This window comes from Falco peregrinus, chromosome 14, assembly GCF_023634155.1.
Source record: "Falco peregrinus isolate bFalPer1 chromosome 14, bFalPer1.pri, whole genome shotgun sequence".
Lineage (NCBI taxonomy): Eukaryota > Metazoa > Chordata > Aves > Falconiformes > Falconidae > Falco > Falco peregrinus.
This window is the reverse complement of record NC_073734.1, coordinates 22,375,641-22,389,551: the sequence shown is the minus strand read 5'-3', so window position 1 is coordinate 22,389,551 and position 13,911 is coordinate 22,375,641. Positions and strand designations below refer to the sequence as shown.

The 13,911-nt window shown below is 38.2% G+C and overlaps 1 long non-coding RNA gene across 1 annotated transcript in view; it reads left to right on the top strand.

Annotated features, from left to right (window-relative positions):
* The window catches only part of LOC129785641 (uncharacterized), a 99,659-nt gene that overhangs the window by 24,502 nt on the left and 61,246 nt on the right, over window positions 1-13,911 (top strand). The window contains exon 3 of the long non-coding RNA XR_008749794.1: window positions 11,055-11,124. This is a non-coding gene — a long non-coding RNA (uncharacterized LOC129785641). The remainder of the gene's footprint in view (window positions 1-11,054; window positions 11,125-13,911) is intronic.

The following is a 13,911-nucleotide window of genomic DNA, read 5'->3' as shown; positions in this document are numbered from 1 at the left end:
AAGTAGCCCTTTTTCATCAGCAGAAAGATGTTGAACTCAAATATTTTTCACTTCTGTGCAATAGGCAAAGCTGGAATTCTGCATTATTTTTGGAGCAGAGACCTTAAATTCAGTCATTGCTAAGCGGTAGTGTTTATTCTGTAGAAAACTCTAGCCAGGGCTGTGTCCAATAAGTTTTCACATCTCCCAGTTGATCTGTGTTTCAGATGTCTGCCATGCCAGTTTGGGAAAAGAGCTATTTCTGCAAAAGAAGCACAAAATAAGATTCTCGGAGGGGGCGAGGGGGAATCAAAGAATACTTTAAAAAAAAAAATGCAGTACTTTTACCATTCTACTGGCTGTCTTACTCAGGCACCTTTTTATTACTGCTGTGGTGGAATTAAGAGCAATAGTTCCTTTTTTTCTGTAACAGATGACTGATTTATGTATAGCAGATCAGAAAAATGTGCACAAAGGGTGGAGAGTTGATTTTTTTTTCTTTGTCTCTGCCCTTGGTTTTTAATACATGTCATTAAGATATACCAAAAAAAGGATTTAGTTCTATAAATGAAAAGAAGCTTCCAGATAAGCTCAGTAAATTGGGTTCTGGACTAGTCAGAGAAGCATTTTCACAGGAAAGGCTTGCAACTTCATTGAAAGTAACATAAATGTTGTGAACCATTGTTTGCAACACCTGAATTTTCCTCAGTCCATCCTATATGCAATCTGCTTCAGGCAGAAATGTTTGGCTATATGAATCTCAGAATAAATGATATAAGTTGAGGGTAATCTTTTAAAACATAGGATTTAATACTTTTTCTCCCTGTCTATTGCTAAACTGTTTAGTGTATAGTCCAACAATTTTCACAATAGTCCTTCCCAGCAATCGCTTGCTATAGCTGAACAGGTTCATCTTACTTAACCCATGACATATGATTAACCAACTTCTTCATGGTAGCGATCGAATTGTTTGCTTGATCTGTAGTTCCATATTAAAGGCAAATGCACTTCTAGAAGATATAGATTATATCCATTACAAAGGAAGGTATCCTGCAGCCTCAATGAAAAGCTAAATAAACATATTTAAAATTATAACAAGACATTTTGTTGACCGTACCAGTACAGGAAAACCTAATTGAAAGATCAGCTTGTCATATTATAAATAATAATAAGCTGTATTTTGAATCCTTCATCAAAATAGTATGGTTTCATTTTGAAAGACTAGCCAAGGGAACTGAAGTTTTGCCAGTCTAGTACAAATATCATTGCGTTTTTCAAATTTTGAAATGGAAAATTGTTACATATTCTCTATATCCCAAGACATGGCTATATACATGGAGGTTGCAGGGCTTGAATCTCATTTTGTGTAGAGGCCTTTTAGAAACAAGGCCTTGTAAATTCAAGGATGGTTCGGTCATGGAATTAGAGTAAGAATATATTTATAAGTTATTAATACTATGTGCCCTAGAAATGCTTTGTTCTGCTTCATAGGATGAACATATACATTAGCTTTCTCTATACTGTAATATCTGCAATACATGATATACCTTCATTGCCACACTTCTTTTTTATTCAGTGACATTTTTCCTTCTTTCATTCAGTTTTATCTCTAGTCATAAAAAGCAATCTATATTTAATATGGCTGTATCCAGCCAGGGGATTAAAAATCTAAAAATATTTTTACTCCAGCATGTGCCTGCAGGCTTGTAATTCATTGCATTCACTGTCAGAGCAGAGAAGGATGTGTTCAGGAGGAAATTGGCTAGTCTTTTGATCAGACAGAATATTACCTGAATAATTTTAAGAGCTCACGGAGAAAGGTTTCTTACCAGACCAAATTTGCTTTGCTGGACAAGGCAGCCTACATTAAAATGTTGTTAATAAGTAATATCCTGTCTCTCAAACCCCTCTATAATAGCTGTACATGTATCCTAAGGGAGAGTGGCTTGGAAGTATTCCATGTTAGTGTCTAAAAAGTTCTATTAAGTGTACTGTGAGCTCTAGAAATTTACTTATAGAATAGAAATGGGTGAAGGATGTGTGGACTATTTATCTCTCATTGAAGTGTGTGTTGAGAAATTAATGATTACTAAGTGCCTATACTCAGCACTGGTGAAGTAGCACCTGGCATACCGTGTCTAATTCTGGGCTGCCCACTACACGAGAAAAAGAAAGCTGCTGGAGAGAGTCCAACAAACAGCCACAAAAATGGTTAAGGGACTGGAGCGTCTTTCCTGTGAGGAAACAGAGAAAACTGGGGCTGTTTAGGCTAGAAGAAAGAAGGCTCGGGGGGCACCTCTTCACTGTGCATAAACCTCTGAAGGGAAGGTGTAAAGAAGGTGGAACTAGGCTTTTTTTCCATGGTGCCCAGTGACATGGAAAGAGGCAATGAGTGCAAACCAAAACACAAGGGGTTCTGTCTGCACATAAGGAAACAGTTTGTTTTGTGTTGGGGTTTTTTCTTACTGTGCAGGTAACTGAGCACTGGAACAAGTTGTTCATAGGTGGAGTCTCCACCCATGGAGATGCTCAAAAGCTGTCTGGACATGGTCCTGGGCAACCAGCTATAGGTGACCCTGCACAAGCAGGAGGGTTGGACAAGCTGACTTCCAAAGGTCCCTTCCAAACTCAATCATTCACCAATTCTGTGAGCAGTTTTATCTCTGCACTCTCCAGTAGGACTGTTGCAGGTAATATTGTATGCTCAGTTAAACTGATAGACCGTCAGCTTCAGTACATCAGGCACGCTCGTTTCATTATCGTTATTCTGCATGTTGTCTGTCCTAGTGGCAACATGTCTCACTGAGCTTTATGATGCACAGGGGACAGAAATTTGGGATAGGAACTGTGCAAAAGTGTGATGCAGAAATGCTATAATCCTGATTAAATTATTTGTAAATACTTATCGTAAGTTTTATTGTAAGAAAAAAAAATTACAAAAATTACTTGAAATTTTACATCAATTTTACACAGCAACAAATGTGTACTCAGTGTTTAACAGATTTTGTCTTTTCTGCCTTTAGTGATTCCCAAGTTTTACTCTTTGTACCACATAGATTTGTCATTAGAATTCTGAAAATAATGACTATAACTGAAGCTGCTGTGAACAAATACAAAATTATATTTCACTTTGTGAACATGAATTTAGAGGTATAAAATGTCATTTTGAAGCAATTACGTTTATGGTATAGAAAAATGTCCATTTCCATTTTGAAGTGTAGACTGTATAGACAAGCATACTTGCCATCTCCATCAGTTTTTGCCATCTTAATGGGAAAAGATCCAAATACTCTGCTTTTATTTACTTGAATATTCATAAGATTATTTGTTATATTTTACTATGTACGATAGTTTTGAGTGGTTATTCACTAAACATATTAACGACTAAAACTGAAGAAAGACTTGAAATGAGGAATAGATATTTTTGATGGATCTTGCTGAAAATATGTGTCTGTATAGATTGCTGGTTTTTAGAAATTTATTGTAGGTAAAATACAAAGGGTGCTGGTTTGAAGAATTTGATTTAAACAATATAAACTTGGAACAGCCTGGTAATTCTGTGCATTATCATGTTTAGTGAAATAAATGCTTAACTCTTTGTTCATCATAAACACCACCTCCACCCCCCTATCCTTAGATGTATTTGCAGAATGTTTCATTTTTATTTATGCCATGGGCTCATGAAAATCGATCACACTGTTCATGTAAGTGCAATTTTCTGGATCAGTTTCCAGTTATTGGCAGATTAATGCAGTAACTCTACTGAAGTCACAGGCAATTGCTGCTGCTTGCTCTTGCATGCTTAGTGATAAAGCATAAATATGGTGGTAACCAAAGCTCATCTATTACTAACATTGATAGGAGGATGAGTGAAGAAAGATTACAGCTTGAAAGAAGGTGTCATAGAGATAAGGGCAGAAGCAGTGCTGTTGTAGTAGATCCTAAATAAAACGCTAGCAGGTTTTCTGGATGGCCAGATGAACTTGATACATGTGAGGCTGTTTCTGTTTGTTGTTGTGTTCCCCACCATGCCACATATAGTGAAATACAATGAAAGCACAAAAGCTATCGGGGAAAATTATCAGCTGTCTACAAAAGACACCTGTAAGAAAGCAAGCTGATTTTCTTATGTGTGCAAAATCTGTCTGGATTTCACAAAGAACTGGATCTTTCCCAGTATTGTCTGCATTGTTCTGTGAAAGCTTACTCTGGAGTTCCAAGAAGGTTCAAGAAAGAATTGAAGTAGTCACTATTTGTGAAGTAACTTATGTGTAAATACCATAAACTTGGTGAATAGTTGTTTGCATGAATGATAATGGTTTTTTAATTATTTTTTGTCTTTCCCAGTCAGGACCTTAAATCACTGCTCTGTGCTATGTAGAGTATAGAAAGTTCTCCCCACCTTTCAGGCATGTTCCATGTAGCAGGAGGGAACCAACAACATATGTCAGGATAATCTCTCTGAAGGTCCATGTCTCTGTTACTTAAATAATTAACCCTATCAAAGACAAAGATTCTCTAATCTACTTTCCTGAAATTGATAAGAGATGCAGCCCGTATAAGTAGTTTAAAAATGAGCTATAGAAGTATTTTGCAGTGATTTTTTTTTCAAAGTTGTTTGTCTTGGAGTATGATTTTATAGTTCATAAAAAAATACCCTGTAATTGCATAGATTACTTGTCTTGAAATGTTACAGGTGTCTTTACATGCTTCAGTTTTGCTCCTTTTTGGAGGAAGGGCACTTTTCCTGCTGTTCTTATTGATAGCTGTAAATTACATGTGCATGTGTGGTTGTTGGTGTAGCTAGAGTCATAGGAAAACATAAGGTACTGATCTCACTACCTGATATAAGGAATGTGAAAAGAATGCCACTTTTGACAGACTGTTGCTGTCCAAATTCTAATTGTGCTGCTGTGCTTTATATCACTGTATGTTATCTGTTCTTACCTAGTTTTCATATTTCTTTTTGCCACACAGTGCATTCTGATTAAGTTCAGCTTAGAAAACAGTATATTGTGATATCCTGTAGAATTATTAAAGAAGGTGAAGTATTTAACATCTGTCCATAACAAAGTATTATGGGAGTCAGGTTGACTGCTGAAATACGCCTAAATTACTCTTTCTATTACGGTCTGCTTATTTTAGCTATACTTACTCAAAGCAGACTTGTTAAAAAAAAAAACCAAACAAACCACAACACAGCCAACACAACTTCACTGATCATACCTTGTTTCTGTTCCAAGTCACAGCTCAAAGCTTGGTCTGAGCAAATGAGCCAGGTTGTGGGCAAATGTGCCAGGGCCCAAAGAACAGGAATCATAGTCACAGTCATTTCCAACTTTATGCAACAAGCTACATTTGCAGCAAACACTGTTGGTTTTATTTCCACTGGGTTCTTTTCAAATGGGTGAGAATTAGAACCTTGTTTTTCCTCTCACATAGTTTTATATATACTTGCTGGGAAGTGAGTTATTGCCCAATATAGCTTATAGGGCTGCAGCAGAATCTTTCCAGTCTGGCTGTCTGCCAAAAAATAAAAAAGGTTCAGAAAATGTAGGGCTATCATATTTGCCTCAGATTTACTAGGAAGTTGTACGTGTATAGGCTCTATGGAACACACATGCAGTAAGCCTAATGTTTCCCCAAAAGACTGTGCTTACTGTGCTACTGATATATTGTTAAAATTGTGATTACTGTATTTCTGAACAAATGTATATGTTCAAGGTAGTAGATCAAATACATTTTGGAATGTACACACGGTAACAAATGTATGTGGAATTTTTGGACATATGGTGACCTGTTTGGTGCTGCTGTGTATGCGTAGCTGATGTGACCTAAATACAAAGTAAGCAGGGTATGTATGTACGAATAACAGAGTGGGGAATCCCAGAGGAACTGGGAAAACCTCAGCAGAGACTTGCAGGGATATGCTACATAAAACCTCATGGCTGAGAATCTGTATGTTACAATTCTTAGGATCTGAGGAGAAATGATTAATGAAAGAACTGTAGAGGAGTTATGTGGCTCAGTGTCTATGTATTATCTGTCCAACAACAGCTAATGTCATTATTGGTATTCAGGAATTATATCACCATCAACATTTTGTCTGTTATAATTTGCTGTGTTCACAGATGGGACCTCTAAACAGACGTTTCCAAGTATAATTCCAGTCATAATTCAGTTTTCATAGTACTTTGCATAAATGTCTATTTTTGATGATACACTGCTCTAATTCATTATAGCATTTTTGTCAGTTCTAGATTGGGCAAACTGACAAGAAAAGCTAATTGCTTTTCATATAGTATTATTGGTTTCTGAGAGATTTTGAGAACCAAATTGCACAGACATATGTCAGAGGGAAATATAATCCTGTGTACAATTTATGTACTTCTTGGTGTTGAGCAAGGAAGGCTAAGTACAGAAAATAGTGCTTTATAGTTAATCTGAAAACCTATTGATTTGAAGCACCTTAATTTTAAGAAAAACAACTGTCTGGCTAATTTACATAAAATATTGCAGTTATCCTTATAATGAATAAGCTCATTAATATTTAAACTACACATTAGCTGCATCTCTTACAAGGAGATAATATTCCCCATAACTTCCATTAATTATAACCAAATTAACATGAACTGAGAATAACTGATTGGGAGTAAATCTTTCATGGTTCAAGCCAAATCTTAGTAGAAGTAGTAAGGATACTTACGTTACAAGTAACAGTTATGGTAGTTATTCTTTATTAACTGTACATTAAGAAAGAGCACTCCACTCATGTTGCTCAGCTCAGGAAATTGTAGAACACACCTGAAGTAAAAGTAAAATAGTACAATGCCAACACTTGTATAATATCCATCCACATGTGTTTTCCTGTTCTTCAAACAATCCTGAAAAGGGCCAGTTTAGAGAATTTACAGAAAGTTGTTGTCATAGAACATAAAATCATTTAGATTGGAAAAGACCTTTAAGATCATCAAGTCCGATTGTTAATCCAGGACTGCCATGTCCCTAAGTACTGCATCTGTGTGGTTTTTTTAAACACCTCCAGGGATGGTGATTCCACCACCTCCCTGGGCAGCCAATGCTTGACCAACCTTTCGGTAAAGAAATTTTTCCTAGTACCCAAGAAGAGACCAACCCCCACCTGCCTTACAACATCCTTTCATGTAGTTGTGGAGAGCAGTAAGATCCCCCCCTGAGTCTTCTCCTCTCCTGGCTAAACAACCCCAGTTCCCTCAGAAGCCTGGTGCTCCAGCCCCCTTCCCAGCCCTGCTGCCCGTCCCTGGACACCCCCAGCCCCTCTGCGTCCCCCCTGCCCTGAGGGGCCCAGAACTGAGCCCAGGGCTCAAGGTGTGGCCTCACTGATGCCAAGTGCAGGGGGACAATTACTGCCCTTGTCCTGCTGGCCACACTGTCTCAGATACAAGCCAGGACACTATTGGCCTTCTTGGCCACCTGGGCATACTTCTGTCTCGTATTCAGCTGGCCATCAGCCAGTACCCCCAGATCCTTTTCCTCCAGGCATCGTTCCAGCCACCCTTCCCCAAGCCTGTAGTGTTGTGTGGTGTTGTTGTGACCCAAGGGCAGGACCTGGCCCTAAACCTCGTTGAACCTCACACAGTTGGCCTTGGCTGATCAGTCCAGCCTGCCCAGATCCCTCTGCAGAGCCTGCCAGCCCTCCAGCAGATCAACATTCCCCCCCCAGGTTGGTGTTGTCTGCAAACTTACTGAGGGTGCACTCAATCCCCTCATCCAGATCGTCAATAAAGATATTAAACAGGACTGGCCCTAGTACTCAGCCCTGGCGTATGCCCTGCATGACTGGCTGCCAGCTGGATGTAACTCCACTTGCTACTGCTTTTTAGGCTTGGCTGTCCAGCCAGCTTTTTACCCAGAGTAGAGTACACCCATCCAAGGCCATGAGCAGCCAGTTTCTCCAGGAGAATGCTGGAAGAAACATTATATTTTTAAATTATGAAAAACAACATTCTCTCATCCTGTCAGAGAGCACAGTTTAGAGTAGATTTGGTTTTGCTGTTGTTTCACATGATGCTTAGACCTTGCTTGGGCAAAAATTCAGTGTCTTGGGTGAGAGTATTCAGGTGTCCTCTGTTAGCAAAGTTAAACATACAACGCTTTCTCAGATTGGATTTGTTCTGGCAAACACTGGATCAATCTGAAGTTCTGGTAGAGATGTCAAAGGTGTATAAACTATTGAAGAGTCATAGGATGGTTTTGATTGGAAGGGACTGCTGGAGGTCATCTTCTCCAACCCCCTGTTCAGGCAGGGTCACCTAGATCATATCCAGAAGACTTCTGATTATCTCCACGAATGGAGATTCCACAACACTCAGTCCCCTTCTCAGTAAAATAATGTTTCTGTTCTACTGTTTTGCCACCTTTGTGCGGAAAAAAACCTATTTTGGTCTGGTTGAAACTTTCCATATTCCAAGCTGAGTCTGTTGCCCCTTGTCCTCCAAGAAGAGTCTGGCTCCACTTTCTCTGTACCTTGTCACTGGGTAGTTGAAGTCTCCCCTGGGCCTTCTCTTCTTAAAGCTGGACAAATCCTGTACTCTGAGCTTCTCCTTGTATGTCATATGCTTCAGCTCCCTGATCGTCCTGGTGGTCCACATGAGCTTCATTCAGTCTGTTGTGTCTTTCAGTACTGAGTTGCCAAAAATAAGACACAGTGCTCCAACGATGGTCTTGGAAGCGGCAAACAAGTTGTGCTTCCCTTAACCTGCTGGCTATGCTTTTGCATAGCATGCAACTGTTGTTCTTCACTGCCAAGAACACACTGCTGACTCATGTTCAGCTTACTGTCATCTGAGATATTTACTGCAAAGCTGTTTTCAGTCCAATCATTCCAGTCTGTACTGTTGTATTTGCATTTGTTCAACTTCATGAGGTCCTTGAAAGCCCATTTTTTTTGCCTGTTGAGGTATCTCTGACAGTGGCTGTAATCTCCAGCAAATCAGACAATCCCCCTGATTTTATATTGTCCAAATTGCATTCTGTCTAGGTCGCTAATAAAGACTTTGAAAAGTACTGTCCCTGGTATTTGTCTCTGAAGGACACCCCTAGTAACTGGCTGCCAGCTGGTCTTTGTACTGATCACCACCTTTTAAGCTGTATGGCCAGGCCAGTTTTCTGCTCTGCTCTTAGTCTACTTTACCAGTCCGTATCCTCACCATTTTGGCTCTAAGGATACAATGGGAGACTATGCCAAAGGCCCTCTGCAGGTTTGCTGGTGTTACCAAACTGGGAGGAGTGGCTGATACACTGGACTTTGTGCTGCCATGCAGCATGACCTCAACAGGCTGGAGAAATGGGTTGACAGGAACCTCACACAGTTCAGCAAAGGGCAATGCAAAGACCTGCACCTCGGGAGGAATGACCCCAGGCACAGGTCCATACTGGGGGCTGACTGACTGGAAAGCAGCTTTATGAAAACGTCTGGGAGTACTGATGGATGGCAAGTTGACAATGAGCTGACAATGTGCCCTTGTGGCAAAGAGTGCTAACGGTGTCCTGGGCTGTGGTCAGGGTGTTTGCCATCAGGCTGAGGGAGGTGATCCTTCCCCTCTGTTCAGCACTGGTGAGGCCATACCCAGCATAGTATGTCCAGTTCTAGGCCGCCCACTACAACAGAGAAGGTAAGCTGCTGGAGAGAGTCCAGCATAATGGACTGGAGCATCTTTCCTGTGAGGAAAGGCAGAGAGAGCTGCGTCTGTTTAGCCTAGAAGAGAGGAGCCTCGGGGGGGGCACCTCTTCAATGTGCATAAATCTCTGAAGAGAGGGTGTAAAGAAGGTGGAACTAGGCTTTTTTCCATGGTGCCCAGTGACATGGAAAGAGGCAATGAGTGCAAACTGAAACACAAGGGGTTCTGTCTGAACATAAGGAAACAATTTTTTTCTTACTGTGCGGGTGACTGAGCACTGAAATAGGTTGGTCAGATAACTCAAAAGATGTCTGGACATGGTCTGCTCTACATGACCCTGCATGAGCAGGAGGGTTGGACAAGCTGACCTCTAGAGGTCCCTTCCAACGTCAACCACTTTATGATTCTGTGAAATAAATATCCAGAGGAACTGCAAGCGTGGTATGCTTCCTAAATAGAGATGAAGCTCAGGTTTGATATAATGCATGGAAGAAAACTGTCAGTGCTAGCCAGTATGTGCGTTTGTGGATTAGGAAAGATGGCATCCAAAAACTCCAGTGATTCCTACCTGCCATAATCTTCTTCGGGGCCACTAACCCCTTATTTTAGAGTACATCAGTTTTAAAACTGATGCAACCTAATTTTGAGTAGGGATTGGATGACCCTGGAGTTTGGATAGTGGTCTTCTTATCCCATATTGGTTTCAGTTATGATTTTGTTTTATGTTACTATCTACTTGCATATTCTAAATGAGCCTAAATTTGATATATATGTAATAGCTGTGATCTTGCAGAACTGCAGTATTTATGTTTACTTAATACCTGTTGATCTGTTTATAATATCAAGGTTAAAATATGCAGTTGCATAGAGACTTGTGTTAATTGTAAGTTTATGATATCTAGCTGTACTTTCTAGAGAAAGCTTGCCCTATGGGTAGGATGTCAACTGAACCTTTTCTCAATACAATCCAAATTTTATGAGCTGCCACATAGAAACCAGTTTTTCTGCAATGACCTGAGTGGACAATCTGAAGCGGTACTCCATGCTCTGCTTTATTTATTTGTTTTTCATATTAAACATAATTCCTGCAGGGAATTCTGTTTCAGCCACAGAATGAAGGCCTGTGAACAGCTTCTTTCTGCCTGAATGTTCCCCTATGAATTGCTGATGGTTAGGAAAGCTCACAGTGACAGAACAGGAGACAGCAGCTTTGTACTTAGATGACAATAGTCTGTGTCTGTGCTAACTGCAGCTGGCACCATTAACTACCTAGCCATAGACTGAAATAAAAACAATTATCACTGCATGCATTAGAATGATGAAATCCACTCTGTTTCTATAGTAACAGGAGTGAAAATTTATATTATGAGCTTAAGAAAGTAGAATGTGACCATCTCTTTTTTTTATTTTTTGCAGTTTTACAAGGTGCAGCAATTCACAGAGAAAATAATGTTTAAGATGATACACATAATTGAAAAAGATAAAGGTAAGGTGCTTTACTGGTAACAAAACGATGCACAACATACATTCAAGTTGGAATGTTGATGTTTTTCTTTTAAGTATTCTGTTACGCTGAGACATACCCAATTTAGTGCTGTTTGAAGTAGATTCTCTTTTTGTTTATTACAAATGATCTTTAAGTGGAAGCTTTACAAAAAATCGAATGAGAGAGAAAAGTGAGGGCTTTAGCAAGTCAAAAATTTTAGATTGTTTTGCCATCTGGTCTGATTTAATGTATCATATGAAAAAACAGTTGTACATTTTGAGCTTTTGACTTCAGAAGCACATTGAGGTATCAAAACACTGTAAGAGATTTCTTTGTGGATATGATTATTATATTGCAGCATTTTCAAGTCTATCCAAGCTATCATCAATCTAGTTATTTTTTTTTATTAGTAGCAGGAAAGCTGTGGCAAAATATTTATCAATCTTAGCTAGGATTTGGGGGATGTATCTTTACTGATACTTATGAAGTAGAATATAATATTATAGACCTATCAAGAGAGCAGAGTTCCTGAGTTCTTTAGACTGATTTCAGCATTCAGTTTGAATATTGCTTTGTTTCCAAATCACCTCCCTTTACGAAAGATATAGCATGTTTAACTGTGCAATCAGTTGGTAACAGGCATAATTTTTGAAGCATTTAATAATTTACAACCTTCCCTCACACTACATATTTGTCTTGCCCAAAACCTCTTTCCTCATTATGTGCTAAATACATAGAGTGCTTTTACGAGAAACTCTGGAGCTAGGATCATCTCTGCTATGCGTAAAGGATTATGGAATATCTCTTCAAGTTACCTAAAGCTGCAGGAGCGTGACAGTAATCCATGCCTGTTGGTATTTCCTTGCATGCATTAGAGATGATCAGATAAAGAACTAACTCATTTCTAACTCTGTGCTAAAATATCCTGTACAGTCACTTGATGTTCTTTCTTTAGATGAAGTAATTAATTATATTGAATTTATAGGATATTTTTTTTTTTAGTAAGGTTAATTATTATCATTGATTGTAATTCCAGGGGTGTCTATAAGCACGTGTTTTAGAGAACAGCTAATTTTTAAAATTCATTTCACTGCAGTAGAGCATGAAATACAACATCATACTGTATCTTAACATGCCTTTCTAAGTTCAGGCTTAGATTGCTGATTTAACTGCATGTTTTTAAGTGTATGGATGTTTTATTTTTTTTTATATTATGCATCCCAAACATAGAAATAGGTCTTTTCTGTGTCTGCAGTTATAGTAATAAACACAGACATTCTTTAAAAACTGCAAATAATTTCATTTTAGGTAATAAACAAGTGGTTTGTTCCAAATCTGAAATATTCAAGGAATATTATCTCCGTTTCTAAGAGGATTCAAGTAAGCTTATCAGAAAAGTTTAGTAAGAGTAACAATTATGAATATTTCTAGCATCTAGATTTACACATTAAGTATCTAGTCAGTTATACCAAAATAAATCTTGTAGTTTACAAATCAGATCATACATCACATGTGAATTAGGAGATTATGTGACTGTCACCAGAACAAGAAAAGAAACTGCCTAAATAGAGCAGGAAGAATGAAGAAAAGTGCTTTTGTTCATGTATAAAAGAGCAATACTTTAAATCCACGTAACACAGTTCCTCTTTTGAAGCACAGATGGAATTAAGAATTCTATTTAAGGCACATAATGGCACTTCAGTTTCTAACTTGGTGAGATCAAGTGTGGTCTAGAAAATGGAGAAGTCTGGTTACTCTAACTGTACATTCTTCATTCTGATTTTGATGAGTCTTACGTATGTATGTTCTGCACTCCTGTGACAGTTCATCTCTAGATGGAAATATGGAAGATTAGCAGGAGAATTTGTGTGGAATGAGAAAAAAGAAATGTAGATTGCTTGCTTATGCTGTTCTTGGAATTCCAGTGACAGGATTATATTTTCATAGTTACATATTTATTTCACTTATTTTAGCTTGCTTGTTTGTAGAAAATGTGTAGAAATGTTTATTTGTACTTCCCTGTGTTTCTGTAATTACAAAAGCTGGTATACCTTACTCAAACTGTGTAGTATGTCCCAGTTTGGTGTTTACATGTCTGGAGTTGACTGCCCAAAAAAGACATGTGGGTCAAAATGAGAGTTTTGTGAATGAATACTTAAGGTTACAATTGGCATGCAAGTACTATATAAATCTTCCAAATTCCAATTAAATTTAGAATTTAGCAAATCAAAGTCCAGCTAATAATATCTTTAGAACTATACACAAGATTAAATAGTTAAGCTGTGAACACTCATGAGTACACATTGCTTTTTAAGCCAGATATTTTCCTACCATGAAAAGATGAATGATCATAACAACGTTAACCAGTAGATTCTGTTCGCATACACAGCTATGCATCAATAAAATATTATTGTAGAGAGATTTATTATTTTACATTAACGAACCGTGTGTTGTAATAAGCAGTAAACTGAAGAAGGGCTATGGTAAGGGTAGGTAATTACTGTGTTTTGTCAAGGCAAAATTTATTGCTTAATATGTCTAATTTTAGTTAGCACTTTAGTTAGTATGTAGCAGATCGACTTTATATTTTAGTGACAGTTTTCTATTTGCTGAGCATCTTTTTGTTCATTCAGTTTTTAGAAAATAAAATAATTCTTTCTTAATCCCTACAACACAACCCATCATTAATAAATATTCCAGGTTTTTCCCCCACATTGATAGATATGCAAATATATGTCATTGTTTACTCACTGATCCTTCAAAAACAAACACCAGAGGAAAAAATGA